The sequence below is a fragment of the Delphinus delphis genome, chromosome 9, assembly GCF_949987515.2.
Source record: "Delphinus delphis chromosome 9, mDelDel1.2, whole genome shotgun sequence".
NCBI classification, from domain to species: Eukaryota; Metazoa; Chordata; class Mammalia; order Artiodactyla; family Delphinidae; genus Delphinus; species Delphinus delphis.
In genome coordinates, this window is record NC_082691.1 from 52,625,152 (window position 1) to 52,639,156 (window position 14,005).

Consider the following 14,005-nt stretch of genomic DNA (forward strand, 5'->3'; position numbering starts at 1 on the left):
GTTGAGAGTCCGCCTGTCGATGCAGGGGACACGGGTTCGTGCCCCGGTCCGGGAAGATCCCACATGCCGCGGAGCGGCTGGGCCCGTGAGCCATGGCCGCTGAGCCTGCGCGTCTGGAGCCTGTGCTCCGCAACGGGGGAGGCCACAACAGTGAAAGGCCCGCGTACTGAAAAAAAAAAAAAAAAATCATGCCCTAAATTTTCTGGAATGACCTTGACTTTAAACATTTAAAATTTTTGATTCTGTAAATATATTAGTACTTGTCAAATTATGTGACTAAATTTGGATTCAGACAATATTATCTCCACAGGTATTCTAGTACACTGCTAGTGGTAATGTAAATTGGTACGTTCTTTCTAAAAAGCAAATCACAATAGTCAAAAGCTTTAAAAAAGTTTGATCTTTGACCTAGTAATCCCACATGTAGACCTTTATTCTAAGAAAAAAAATTAAAAGCAATCTAAATGTCCAAAAATATAGAAATGGTTCAATAAATTAAGTTGTATGTGCAGGGGACATTATTATACAGCCATTGAAAATATCTCAAAGAAATATTAATAACCAGGGAAATTTACAATTAACTATTGAGTGAAAAAATATAGAGAGACATGTATATATATCCTGTCCACTATATAGGTTTTATTCATTGGGCCTAGAATAAAGATTGGAAGGGAATGTACCAAAATGGTAATGATGAGTGACTCTAGGTTGTGATATTTTAAATACTTCTAGGCAATTTTCAAGTATTACTTTTATAATCATTAAATAAAATTTATAATAATCTCTGTACTTATAAACTACAGTTAGCTCTTCAAATGAAAAATTTCACTAAGAGTTTATAGAAAAATCACTAATTCTCTTTACATTTGAAAAATCGTCTTCTTTCTTCCTTCTGCTTGTTTTGGGTTTACTCTTCTGTTTCTTGTTTCCTAAGGTGGAAGTTTAGCTATAGATTTGAGATCTTTCTTTTTAAATATAAGTCTTTAGAGCTATAAATTTTCTTCTAAGCACTGACTTAGCTGTATCCCATAGTTTTCAACATGATGTATACTTTATCAAAGTAGTTTCTACTTTCCCTTATGATTTCACCTTTGACCCATTGGTTTTTTAGGAGTGTGTTTTTAAAAATTTCCATATAATTGTGAATTTTCCAAATTTCCTCCTAATATTTTTTTCTAATTTAATTCCATTGCAGTCAGAGAATATACTTTGTATGATTTCAGTCCTCTTTAATGTACTGAGACTTGTTTATGGCTAACATGTGGTCTATCCTGGAGACTGTTCCATGTGACTTTGAGAAGAATGTGTATTTTGCTGCTGTTGATTGGAATGTTCTATATATGTCTGATAGGTCTAGTTAGTTGGTTTATAGTGTTGGTCAAGTCTTACATTTTCGTATTGACCCTCTGCCTATTCTGTCCTTCACTGGAAATGGGATGTTGAGGCCTCCCCAACTATGATTGCTGAGTTGTCTATCTCCCTTCAGTTCTGTCCATTTTTGCTTATGTACTTTGGGTTCTGTTGTCAGATGCATATATGTTTATAATTGTTATGTCTTCCTGACAGATTGACCATAGATTGAAACTTTTATAATATTTTTTATGTCTGGTAACAGATTTTGTCTTAAAGTCTATTTTTTCTTTCTGATGTTAATATAGCCACTCCAGCTTTCTGTTGGTTATTGCTTGCATGGTGTAGTTTTTCCATCCAATCTGTTTGTATCCTTGAGTATAAAGTGTGTCTTCTGTAGGCACCAAGCAGTTGGATTATTTTTTTAAATCTGTTCTACTTCTAGCTTTTTTTTTTCTTTTACATCTTCATTGGAGTATAATTGCTTTACAATGGTGTGTTAGTTTCTGCTTTATAACAAAGTGAATCAGCTATACATATACATATATCCCCATGTCTCCTCGTTCTTGTGTCTCCCTCCCAATCTCACCGCTCTAGGTGGTCACAAAGCACCGAGCTGATCTCCCTGTGCTTTGAAGCTGCTTCCCACTAGCTATCTATTTTACATTTGGTAGTGTATATATGTCCATGCCACTCTCTCACTTCGTCCCAGCTTACCCTTCCCACTCCCCATGTCCTCAAGTCCATTCTCTACATCTGCGTCTTTATTCCTGTCCTGCCCCTAGGTTCTTCAGAACCATTTTTTTCCCCTAGATTCCATATATATTTGTTAGCATACTGTATTTGTTTTTCTCTTTCTGACTTACTTCACCCCTACCTCTAGCTTTTAATTGACATGTTTAATCCATTTGTATTTAATGTAATTACTGACAAGGTAGGATTTAGAGCTGCCGTTTTCTATTTGTTTTCTATGTCTTATCTTTTTTATTCTTTGGCTGATCTGTCACTGCTTTCTTTTGTGTTAAATAGATATTTTTTAGTGTGCCATTGTTGTCTATTTTACTGTATTTTTGGAGTTAGTTTCTTAGTGGTTGTCCTGGGGATTACAATAAACATCTTAACTTAAAATAGTCTAGTTTAGATTAATACCAAACTAATTTTAATAGCATTAAAAACCTTGGTTCCAATACAGCTCCATTTCAGTTCTCAACCCTTCCTGTGTGAGAATAGCTTTTGGAGGGATATTCATTGTTTCCTTTCTGCTAGTAAGCACTGGTTATGTCTCACTTTAACTAATGGGTATGTCTTAAAGAATTCCTAATTTCTAGTTAGGGGTGAAATGAAGAGATAAAGTAACCATATTAGCCATGTAAGCAGAGAACATGGCACCTCTAGTTCACATAGGAGATTTTGAAGGAGGCATCCCCATTCACTGAGCTTTCTCAGTTTTCATTTGGCAGCTCATAAAGTGATTTTATGTGCAACTGAAAAAATGTAAAACCATTTCCCACGTGCTTTAAAAAAACTATAATGCATTTTCAAATACAAAGGGCTATAGGGAGATTTCCTGACAAGCTTGAATAAAGGTAGGAATTTCAATTTTTTATGAGATTCTTTAAGCACTGAGTCTAAGGCAGCAGTAGCTCACTCTTGCTAGCTATGAACGCATTGTAACTCCCAAGCTGAAGAGAGGTAAATGAGCATTCCAGGGTCTGCAAAATGAAAAAAATACATTTGCAGTTCATGTGTCACAGAAACAATTATTCTTCAAGTTTTATCATCAGGACGTGAGAAAGGCAAATCACCCTGTATATATACATTCACAAACATACATTTATATAATGTATAACACATCTCTTTGTATTGCAATGATATTTGGCCATGGCTTGTATACAGTAGTTTCCATATGGTCTTTCAAACCATGTGCATCAGTTCAACTCAAAATAGCTTGGTGTTGGTGTTAGGCAGATCTGAACTTGAGTCATGGTGTTGCCACTCACTCCCAGTGTGACTTGATACTTCATCTCTTAATCATTTAATCTCTTTATGACTCAGTTTCTTCAACCAAAAATATTGACTTAAATTTGGTACCCACCTCACAGAGCAACTGAGGTGATGAATCAATGTGATTAGCTATTGCTAATAATATAAGTATTAATTAAAAATAATAACAGAAACTATTTTGAGCACCTGCTACATGCAAACCAAGGTATTAGGGCCTAAAGACAAATGGTAGATGGAATATATTGAACCCATGTGATTCAAATATGCTTCAAGCTAAGTCTGAGAAACAAGAAATAATGACATACAGAATGCTGATATAAATCAAAGCAAATCTCAATGGAATTTCTAGGAGAATTGGGGACAATAGGATTAAAGTAGAAATAGAATTGGCATTGGAATGTGTCTACTTAACGTCTTCAACATACTGATTAAAATAGCTCCTTTTTTTTTTGGCAAATCTTCACTGAATTTGTACTTTCTTCAATACCCTGAAGAAGTTCTATTAGTATTGATTGGTCTTTGAGTTCAATAATAGATTACCTTCATTTTTTACAACTTAAGGTTTTTTAAAAATTATATTTATAAATGTTTGTAAAGTAAATTATGATTTAAATGGTTCTGAATGAGTTTCATGCTTTCTAGTCATCACATTTTGTTCATTTCACTCCTTACTTAAAATATATTCCCATCTCTTATCTGTCAACTCAAATCCTATCCAGTCTTTCAGAATCATCACCAATTACCACTTCTTTTCTGAACCTTTTTGACAAATCTGGGTTTTCATCTGGAGCATAGAGTTCAGCAAGGCTTTTAATTTTTTTTTCAGAGATGGAAAAGTGGCCATTTAAAAGTAGTTTTTGGTTTTATAGGAAAACTTTTAATTTTGATAAAGAATTCTAACATGCATTTTGATTATGCAAAAGTAAAGCCAAAACGCTACTCTGGAATGGGGACACTAGGGGCCATAAGTAGCCAAACTACTTTGCACAAAGATGTCAATATTTGACTTTACCATGGCAAGACTTACATCTTGTATAAATTAGCTTTTGCCACAATAATGGTGCATAACAAACAACCTCAAAACACAGTGACTGAAACAAAAGTTCTTTATTTTCACAGATCTGTGAGTCACCTGGGTTGGTTTTGCTTCACATTGCAGATCTGCAAATCTGGGTCTTTCCGTCATGTCTTTCATCCTCCTTGGTCCCATTGGGCTCTTCAGGACACATTCTTCTCATTGTGATGGCAAAGGCACAAGGGCGAAGCCCAACATAAATACTTTTCAAGCTAATTTTTGCATTGCAGCTGCTAACATCCTACAACCCAAAGCAAAACACATGTCCGAGTCAAAGTCAAGAGGCAGAGACTTTAGTAGGAGAGAATATAAAGCTATAAGGCAGAGGGTGTAGATACAAGAAGTGGTGAAGAATTGGATCCAATACTTCAATCTATCAGATATCTCCATAAAGATATCAATTGAAACTGAGTGAGGGATTTGGGATTTGGAGTTCCACTTGCTGGACCAGGGAAAGGAGAGCAGAAGATAAACAATCTTCACAATGCAAGAACAGGTGGGAATTAATGAGAGAGTTGGCTGTGACCATTTTGTGATACCCAAGTTCCTTGGCAGAGTCCCTTAAATGTTACTGCTTGATAGTAACTGGGTTGGGGAAATTAAGACAGGCCCATGAGCAAAGCAGAGTCAGGAACGTTGGATAGATGATCTAGTTTTGGAATGATTGTAGAATTCGTCTGCAATAAGATGCCTGGCCATGAAGACAAGCAACAATGAGAGAGAATTGTGGGAAATAAGAGTTTTCCTCCAGGGTTTTTAGAAATATTCAATGTGGGCAACCCAGCGAACACTAAACTTTCTGCTAATATGGGCGTATAGAGTCTGCTGTTTGAGATATCACAGTGGTATAAGAACTGTGAAGCAAGACATGCCTAATTCAAGCAGCTTTACAAGTGATATTATTAATTATAACTTGTCTATTTTAGATTAGACTAAGTTTTAGTCACTTACTGGACCTCTTAGCCCAAACTCATTTATTTGGATGCAAAAGTAACATATCCCTGTAGGCTTAAGTCATATGTCTCATGATCACTTATATATCTCTTATCATTTACGCAGTCCATACATATGAAACCCAAGCTATATACAAGATAAACAGCTATGTAAAACAAAGTTTCTAATTTCAAATTATCGGTCCAAATAAAGTGATAACACTATAAGACAGAAGATACAAAGTCTATAGATATTTTGAAGAGACAGGCACTATTCAGTGAAAATCTTGACGTATAAAAGTTTAAAACAAACCTGATCGTAGTAAAAATCCCTTAATGTTTTTATTTTTCTATTTAAAAAAAATTTTTTTTTGTTCCAGGCTTATGTTTATTAAAATCTAAACAAAGGATTCCTCTGCAAGGTACTTTCCCATGTGATAGAGTCAGCTGCCCCACTGCCCCCCTACATTCGCTCTAACTTCCAGTGACAAAAAAGGCAGAGGGTGATACATGTCATTGATTATAAAAATCTATGCTCTGTAATTTAAACAAATTCCTTTCCAATGTGTTTAGTTATTTCTGAATAACTCCATGGCTCATCAGTCGGCTAGCAGGCCAATGGACAATCATAGCTAACTACAAAGTACTTCAAGTCTATAAATTCATCTCTCAAGTTTCAACATTTAAAGAAAAAAGCACTGGGCAGAGAATAATAAACAAATAAGGGATGACTGAACCAGTCCACTGAATCAGTCCACACCAAAGTTCTTCATGGCCCAACACGAGAGCTAAATTTCTTCAAAAATCAGATTCCAAATGTCCCACAATCTCTTTCAAATATGTGTTTTTACAAATTAGGGAATCAACATTTCTTTATAGGAGCATGTAAACAGTTTTCAGCTCTGAAGGAGGAGTCTGTAAAACCTGAGAAACTGTATAACTGAGAATCTCTTCAGAATGACATGTTTAAGCTGAGAGAAGGGACAGTGGTAATGTTCTCTCATGGTTCACAGGCTTTTGTTGATGTTGCTGGTGTTTTTAATCAAAGAAAAGATAGAGTATCTTTTCTAGGTCTTGCAGGCCACTTTCTCTTTCTATCATCTATATGATTGTTCAAGTAGAACAATTACTAGAAATCTTTAAGCTATTATTTCTGGGCCTTCCTTAATTTCCTTGGGGAAAAAAAAAAAAAAAACGACACCGGAAACATGCAATACCTGATTATTCAATTAGATGAAGCAGCACAAGAAGAGATCCAAGGACGTCCCTGCTCACATCAGACAGACAACTTGGATCTGAAAGATTAACACATTAAATGACCGCCAAGTAATCAGATTCCAAACATTAAAAACAATTACATATCAAATAGACAGCCAAACATGGTGGTATGTTTTAAAAGATTGTGCCCACAATAAGCAAATGACATAGTGGTGGAACATCAAAACAAAGCTGATGGATAAAAAGGCACACACTAAAAGTTCAGGAGTAGAAAGAATAGTTCTTTTTGGTTTGTTTTGTGTCTAATGTAGGAGGAAAGGAAAACAGGTGTGTTCAAATCATTTTCAGGTGAAGGGTTCAGTTGAAGCAGTTAACGGTGGCTTTCTTTCTCCCCGGACCAAAGCAGTCTTTTCTTTCACTGGCTTCTGAGAACATGTTTAGTGTTCCGATGTGTAGGAGTGATACATCAGGGCTATAACCAGTGCTGGGATAGCTAGGATCACCCAGTTGGTCCACCAGCTGGAATTAGAATCCATAGTAGTAATAAGAGTTTCCGAAGACTTGGTTATCTCTGACCTGTCATCCAGATGCAGCTCCCCAGTGATAATTTTGGACAATTTTGGACAATTCTCAAGCATCTCAAAAATTTGCTCAAATCGTACACCTTGTAATGCAGGATCAGCCAGATGCTCTTGCTGTGGTTGTGTTTCTGGATCTCTTCCAGGCTGTAGTACTTCACGGCTTTGTAGGACTCCTCGGCCATTTGGGAGCGCTGCGAGCCTCGGGCCCTAAAGGGAGCAGCGGAGCCGAGCCGGGCGGAGTACAGCCGGCGTCTCCGCGAACTTGTCCCGGGACATTCCCTGCGGCCCGGCTCCGTGCCTGGGCCCCCTTAATGTTTTTAAATGGACAATGACAATCAGTAAATAGCTGGCTCAGCATTCAAAATGTTAAGTACATAAGCCAAGCATACATCATCTAGATGTTAGAATCCACCGTGAGACTCCCAATGAAGAATATACCACAGAACCCCAAAGCAGTTAAATATGCCCATTCACTTATATATTTGTTCAAAAACTAATCACAGAGCTCTTACTATGTGCCAGACAAGCACGAAGGAAGTAGCAGTGAACAAAGTAGACAAGGGCTCTGCCTTCTTTCCAGTTGGTTGAGAGAAAAGACAAAAAAATCAGCGAGCAAACAAATAAAATGAACAAATCCATTCTGGAAAAACCTAATTGCTACAAATAACTTAAAGAAGGGTGCTGTGATGGAGCAGGAAGCTACTTTCTATCAGGTTGTCAGGGAAGGCCTCTCTGAAAAGTACCCTTTGGACTGCGACCTAAATGGAGCTAATTGTGCAAAGATGATCTGGGGCAAAAGTACTACAGGCAGAGGGAATAGCAACTGCAAAGGGTCTTAACTGGGTGTGATGTTGGCAATAGGAAATATTAGCTCTTAACATTTCTTTCCTTTCACTTCTTGCTTAGTTTAATAAAATCAGTTTTTAATCACTCATAATACTGGAGAAAGTCAATGACTCTATTAGCCCAAGACTCATTATATTCATTAGTATTTTTAGATTTGTAGTAGATTTTGTAAACACTAGAAAAAGACGATGTTTGAGATTTTGTAAATTTAATATATATATTTAAAAGTCCAAAATATATGAAGAATTCATACAACTCAATAGCAAGAAAACAATCAGATTGAAAAATGGGCAAAAGATCTGAATAGACATTTTTCCAAAGACATACAGCTGGCCATGAAAAGATGCTCTACATCACTACTCATCAGGGAAATGCAAATCAAAACCACAATGACATATCACCTAACACCTGTTAGAACAGCTATTATCAAAAAGACAAGAAATAACATGTGCTGTCAAGGATGTGGAGAAAAGAGAACCCTTGTGCACTGTTGAGGAGGATGTAAATTACTGCAGTCACTATGGAAAACAGTATGGCGATACCTCAAAAAATTAAAAATAGAACTACCATATGATCCAGCAATTCTCCCACTTCTGGGTATTTATCCAAAGAAAAGAAAAACACTAATTCAAGAAGATATATGTGCCCTCATGTTCATTGCAGAATTATTTACAATAGCTAAGATATGGAAACAACCTAAGCGTTCACTGACAAATTAATGGTTAAAGAAAATAATATTTATCTGTACACACACTGTATATACACACATATACACAATGGAATGTTATTCAGCCATAAAAAAGAATGAAATCTTTCCATTTGTGCCAACATGGATGGACCTTGAGGGCATTATGCTAAGTGAAATAAGTCAGACAGAGAAAGACAAATACCATATGGTCTCACTTATATGTGGAATCTAAAAAAAAACTCAAAAACTGAACTCATAGACACAGAAAACAGATTGGTGGTTGCCGGAGGCCGGTGGTGGTAGTGGACTTGGGGGTGGGGGAGTAAAATGGGTGAAAGGGATCAAAAGCTACAAACTTCCAGTTATAAAATAAATAAGTCATGGCGATGTAACATACAGCATGGTGACTGTAGTTAATAATACTCTATTGCATATTTGAAAGTTGCCAAGAGTGTAAATCTTAAAAGTTCTCATCACAAGAGATTTTTTTTAACTATGTAAGGTAACTGATGCTAACTAGACTTGTGGTGATCATTTTGTAGTCTATGCAAGTATCGAATCATAACATTGTATACCTGAAATGAATACGTTATATGTCAATTATTGGACCTCAATTAAAAATTTTTAAATAGAATAAAACTGTAGCATGAAATGTTACCTCTGAAAAACTAGGGAAGCTGTCTCACTATTCCATCTTGTTTACTCTTGCGTTTCATAATTTTTCACTTCACACTCGGGCTAGCCAACATCACCTCTTCACCCAGGAAAAACAGCCCCAGCGGAACCTTCCCTCCTTCACTTTCTTTCCCTAAACTTGCTATTCAGAGCACCTTCTTGAAGACTCCCCGGTGCTGAGAAGAAGAGGATAGCAGGATGGTAAAGCAATTATTTGGAAATGCGAACTTACCCCACTGGTAAGTTCAAGCCTCCTTCTCGTCCAGCTCTGATAGGACCACAGGCCGCTAGAACAGCTTCATTCAGGAGGTGTTCATCTTCCTTACAAAGTGGAAAATGGGCTACAGCTCAGTAGTTTTTACCCTGTTTGTGAGAGCTGAAAGATCTGCTCTGGAAAGCCACAAAGTAGACACTGTATTTCTAGTGTGAAAGGATTTCAATCTAAAATGGAACCAGAGGATATAAAAAGAAGAATCTCACGCATGTGCCCTCAGGAAAATGAAACTTAGGAATTGAGAGACTGATTTCTTGTGAATGCCTGACTGACAGAAAACCAGAACTTCTCTTCTGACCAAGGAACATCCGCCAAGCATCTCTCCCCATCCTCAAGCGAATGAACTTACCACTTGGACTCTGTCTGGACGCACCCTCTTTGCACTCCTCACTCACAGATAGAGGCCACCCCAAACCTTCCACAGACTCACCTGCAGCTTGTTGTAGTTGGCATTTCCTGAATTGCATTTCCTCTGCTATTGCCAAATAAATTTGATTTCTGGTTATTTGAACTTGCCTCCGTTTACCTCTTTATTTAGGTTGACTCTGGATAATAATAGTACCTTGCACAAAGTGAGCATTCTACAAATATTCATTAAAGTAATGAATGAATGAATGAATGATTACACAATTCTATAGATCAGTGAAGAAATGTTCAAATAAAACATAGGACAATAATAAACAACTTCAGAGTTTTCATTGTTGAAGATTTATTTTTGCAACCTAGGGGTATGGTCACACTAGTTTCTGTCTTATACCAGATTTCCTGGCTTCATCCCTCTATTTAGGGCCAGCTCCATTAAGCTGAAACAGGAGGTTTAAACTAAAACATGTTAAAAGAAAATCCATAGTACTTTAAAGAAAAGTCCTTTCTCTAGCAGGCAAACATTTTAAGAATGTTAATTGGAACAAATTTTATATTGCAATCTTTTGTCACATTGTAAAATAATCCCTAAACAACTGCAGGGATTCTGTTGCTGAGAAGTCATTGCTGTTGGCAAAATTTAGGTGAAAAGAGAATAATTGTTGTGTTCTTTTGTTTAAGGGAATTGAATTGATTCTTGCGTATGTAAAAAGATGACAGATTCTTAAAAATGTATGTACAGTTTAAAACTCAGTTATTTCCCAACTAAAGTTGGCAAAATGGTAGCCTAAGGGATTAGTCAATTTATAATCAACCATTCTCATTCATGGATTCATTAACTATATAAGGAAAATTCATAGTCTTAATGTGTTAGACCCTAGTAAGTTTTGAAGACTTGATTTAATACCAGATCCTTTGATGCAATTCAATCGAGTTAAAATTCTACACCACTTTGCTCCTGCTCTCAAGAGCCGATTGTCCAATTTTCAGGAATTTTGTGAACCAGTTGTAAAAACACGCATTATTATTAACAAGATTTTAAAAACTTACAGTTAAATTAAACATAAAACAAAGGTGATAAATGCTCAAAACTCATCAGTTCCTAGTGATTTTACTGTTATTTGTGCTCTTGAGGTTATTTACATCTATTGTATATGTATGGCAGAAATATATGTAATGGGATGCTAATGAACAGCTTTTCTCAACTCCATGTTCAGTGATGTCACACTGAAAGTGGCCATGGTGGAAGTATTTATCCCATAGAAATGAGAGAATCAGGGCTTAAGTTATTGTTTTCTTGGTTGTCCAGACAGAGAAAGTGATAGAGAAAATAATAATGACGAGCAATAAGCTTAAAAGTGTGTCCAAGAAATACATGGGAGAGCCAATTGTTAGACCTTTACCAGAACACGCTGAAGCTAAGGATTAAGATTTCAGGTGCATTAACCTAGAAGTCCCATCCCATGTGTCAGGGTCCATTCTCTAACAGTGAAAGTCCTGACCTTGGGATAGAAGACCACACTTGCTTGGGAGTTTATATTCATTGGAGCTTGTCTGCTTTTACAATTAAGTCTTAATCCTGTTGCTCAGCTTTTTATACTGTTCCACTGCAAGAAACGGGAGATTCTTTATATGCTACCAAGGAGCCCCCTTGGCTTTCAAACTTGACTTTTAATTGCTGAATAATTGCCCTCAGCATTTAAAAAAAAAAATCTTTTCCCGAGTGTTAATTGAGCTTAGCAATAATTACCACTCAATTCCAAAGTCCTTATAGATATGATTGCTCCCATACTTCTCAAATGCCTATACAGTGTGCCAATTGATGCATTTATTTTTCACTAGTATACCATCCTGATTCACCATCAATAAAAGTTTTAACAATTGCACTGCTACCTAGTGTGAGAGACGTACCACATACCATCCATGTTGGAGTCCTCATTCCCTGTCGGTTGGCAGATGGTTTGCTTCCAAAATTCCATTTAAGCATCTGTCTTCTCAGTGCTACTCCTGACCCCATCTCAGGTGGGGTTCCCCAGAAAGCAGACTGTGAGACAGAGCCTAGCAGACAGCATGTCAAATAAAGAGTGTTCCTGAAATCCACACCTGTGGAAAGGAGTGGAAGGAAGCAGAACTGGGCAGAAGGTAAAGCGGAGCTCTGATATAGTCTCAAGGAAGGCTTCAGCCAGCCCCATGGAAAGGTCTGGAACTTAGGTGGCCCTTCAGAGTTGTCCCAAGGCGGAGCATGACATCCAGGCCTTTATACCCCTGCACTGATGAATCTTTGAGGGTGGGAAGAAGAGGTGACCTCGTGCAATTTTCTAAGCTATAGTCAACCTCCCATGAGAGCTGTCTTTTGGCAGTAGTCTTCACTCCTGAAGACGAATCTGAGTGGCAAAGCACAGCACCTACCACAGTGCCTGCTATGTGCCTGGCACTATTCTAGATGCTGGGGGTACGAACAATAAACAAATCAGTAAGAAAACATGTAGCATGGCAGATGGTGATGAGTGTTATAAGGAGAAATAAAGCAGAGTCACTCAGCTCCAGCCACACCACATCCATGATGTTCTTCAAACCCACTATGTGTGTTTCCATTCCAAAGACATTGCTCTTTCCTCTGCTTGGAATGTTCTTCCTTCCTACAACTTAAGACCTCTCTCCCTTTAGGTATTGGCTCAATGCTACCTTCTCAATAAACCGTTGTCTGACCATTCTATTGAAAATTGCAGTATTCCCCCAACATACACACATCTCAGCATTCTCTACCTTCCTTTCCTCATCTGTCAGTGTTCTCTGTTTTCCTGAAAAAACCTGTATTCTGCTCCCCTGGCTGCCTACTGCCCTTCTGAAGCCCAAGCATCCTTGGTGGGACCTTGGTAAAATATTTCTTTTCTTTTCCTTTATTTTTTCCCAAACAAGTACCATAGTACTGTTCAGGAATGAGAATGGCTACTCTGCTCGGTTCCCCTATCCCTCACTCCCGCCCATTTCCACCCCCGCCCCCTCCACTAAAGGATAGAGTAATTCTTCTCAACACTGAAAATCAACTGGAGAAAAAAATCTAATAGGAAACGGATTAAAGCAGATGAGGAGGAAAAGGTTTTAAATGGCTGCAGAGCAGTGTGCCCACACATGGCTGGTTTTCCATGAGCAGTTTTACTTCCCTTTTCTGCAGGAACCACCTTTCCTTTGCAAAATCCTTCCAGGTGGGTTGAGCCCTGTTTCTGAGTGCCCCTGAACTAATGCACATGCTTGTTTAGTGGTCGCCGCGCCTGTCCCCTTGACTGGATTCGAATGCCTTCATACTTGAAAAGGATCTCTTTAAATCTTTTCAATCTGTTTTCCCAACAGGTTTGTAGTAGCATGAGCTCGTGGGGTGGGGGAGAAGTTTAAGCAAACTTCGTACAGTTTGATTCTCACTGTAAGTTCAAAACCAACAAAATAGTTCAGATCTGAGCAAAAGGGAAATGCCATCCTTTCGATGTTGTACAGTAAGTGTGCATCACAATCTCGTCAGTCAGAAAAACACAGGCATTGCCAGCATGTAACCATATGTGTGGTCAGTTACAAGGGTTGGGTACTTGATGACTTTTCTAACACATCTATTTTCCTTCCATTTTACTTGCCACTTCCTTTTCATGACCAACCCTCCATCGTGCCCATTCTAACCCACCACGCTGCATGGTCCAATTCACAAATTAAAGTGTTTCTGCCTGGAGTTATATATTCCACTGGATGACAGGCGTTCCCCGCTAGAGTTCATGTAGCTGAAATATCCAGATGGTTGTCATAATTCTTCACTTGACTTTTCAGTGTGCCTGGCTATTCTTTCTCATTTCATCCATCATCAAAACATTTTTGAAAGTCATCCTCTCCATAGAATGTAAAGGTGAAGCTTCAAGTAAGGTGTTCTACACCAGAGTTAAAAATTACACCTGAACTCAGAGAGCAAGTTTTTCAAAACAAATGTGGGCTGAAATAAGAAAATTAACATTTAAA

General features: G+C 37.7%; 1 long non-coding RNA gene and 1 pseudogene across 1 annotated transcript in view; one reads left to right on the forward strand and one right to left on the reverse strand.

The window, feature by feature from the left end:
• Positions 1-14,005, forward strand: part of LOC138414170 (uncharacterized) — a 114,686-nt gene that overhangs the window by 24,439 nt on the left and 76,242 nt on the right. The gene's annotated exons all lie outside the window — the stretch shown is intronic.
• On the reverse strand, positions 7,017-7,342 carry LOC132430660 (cytochrome b5 pseudogene; annotated as a pseudogene).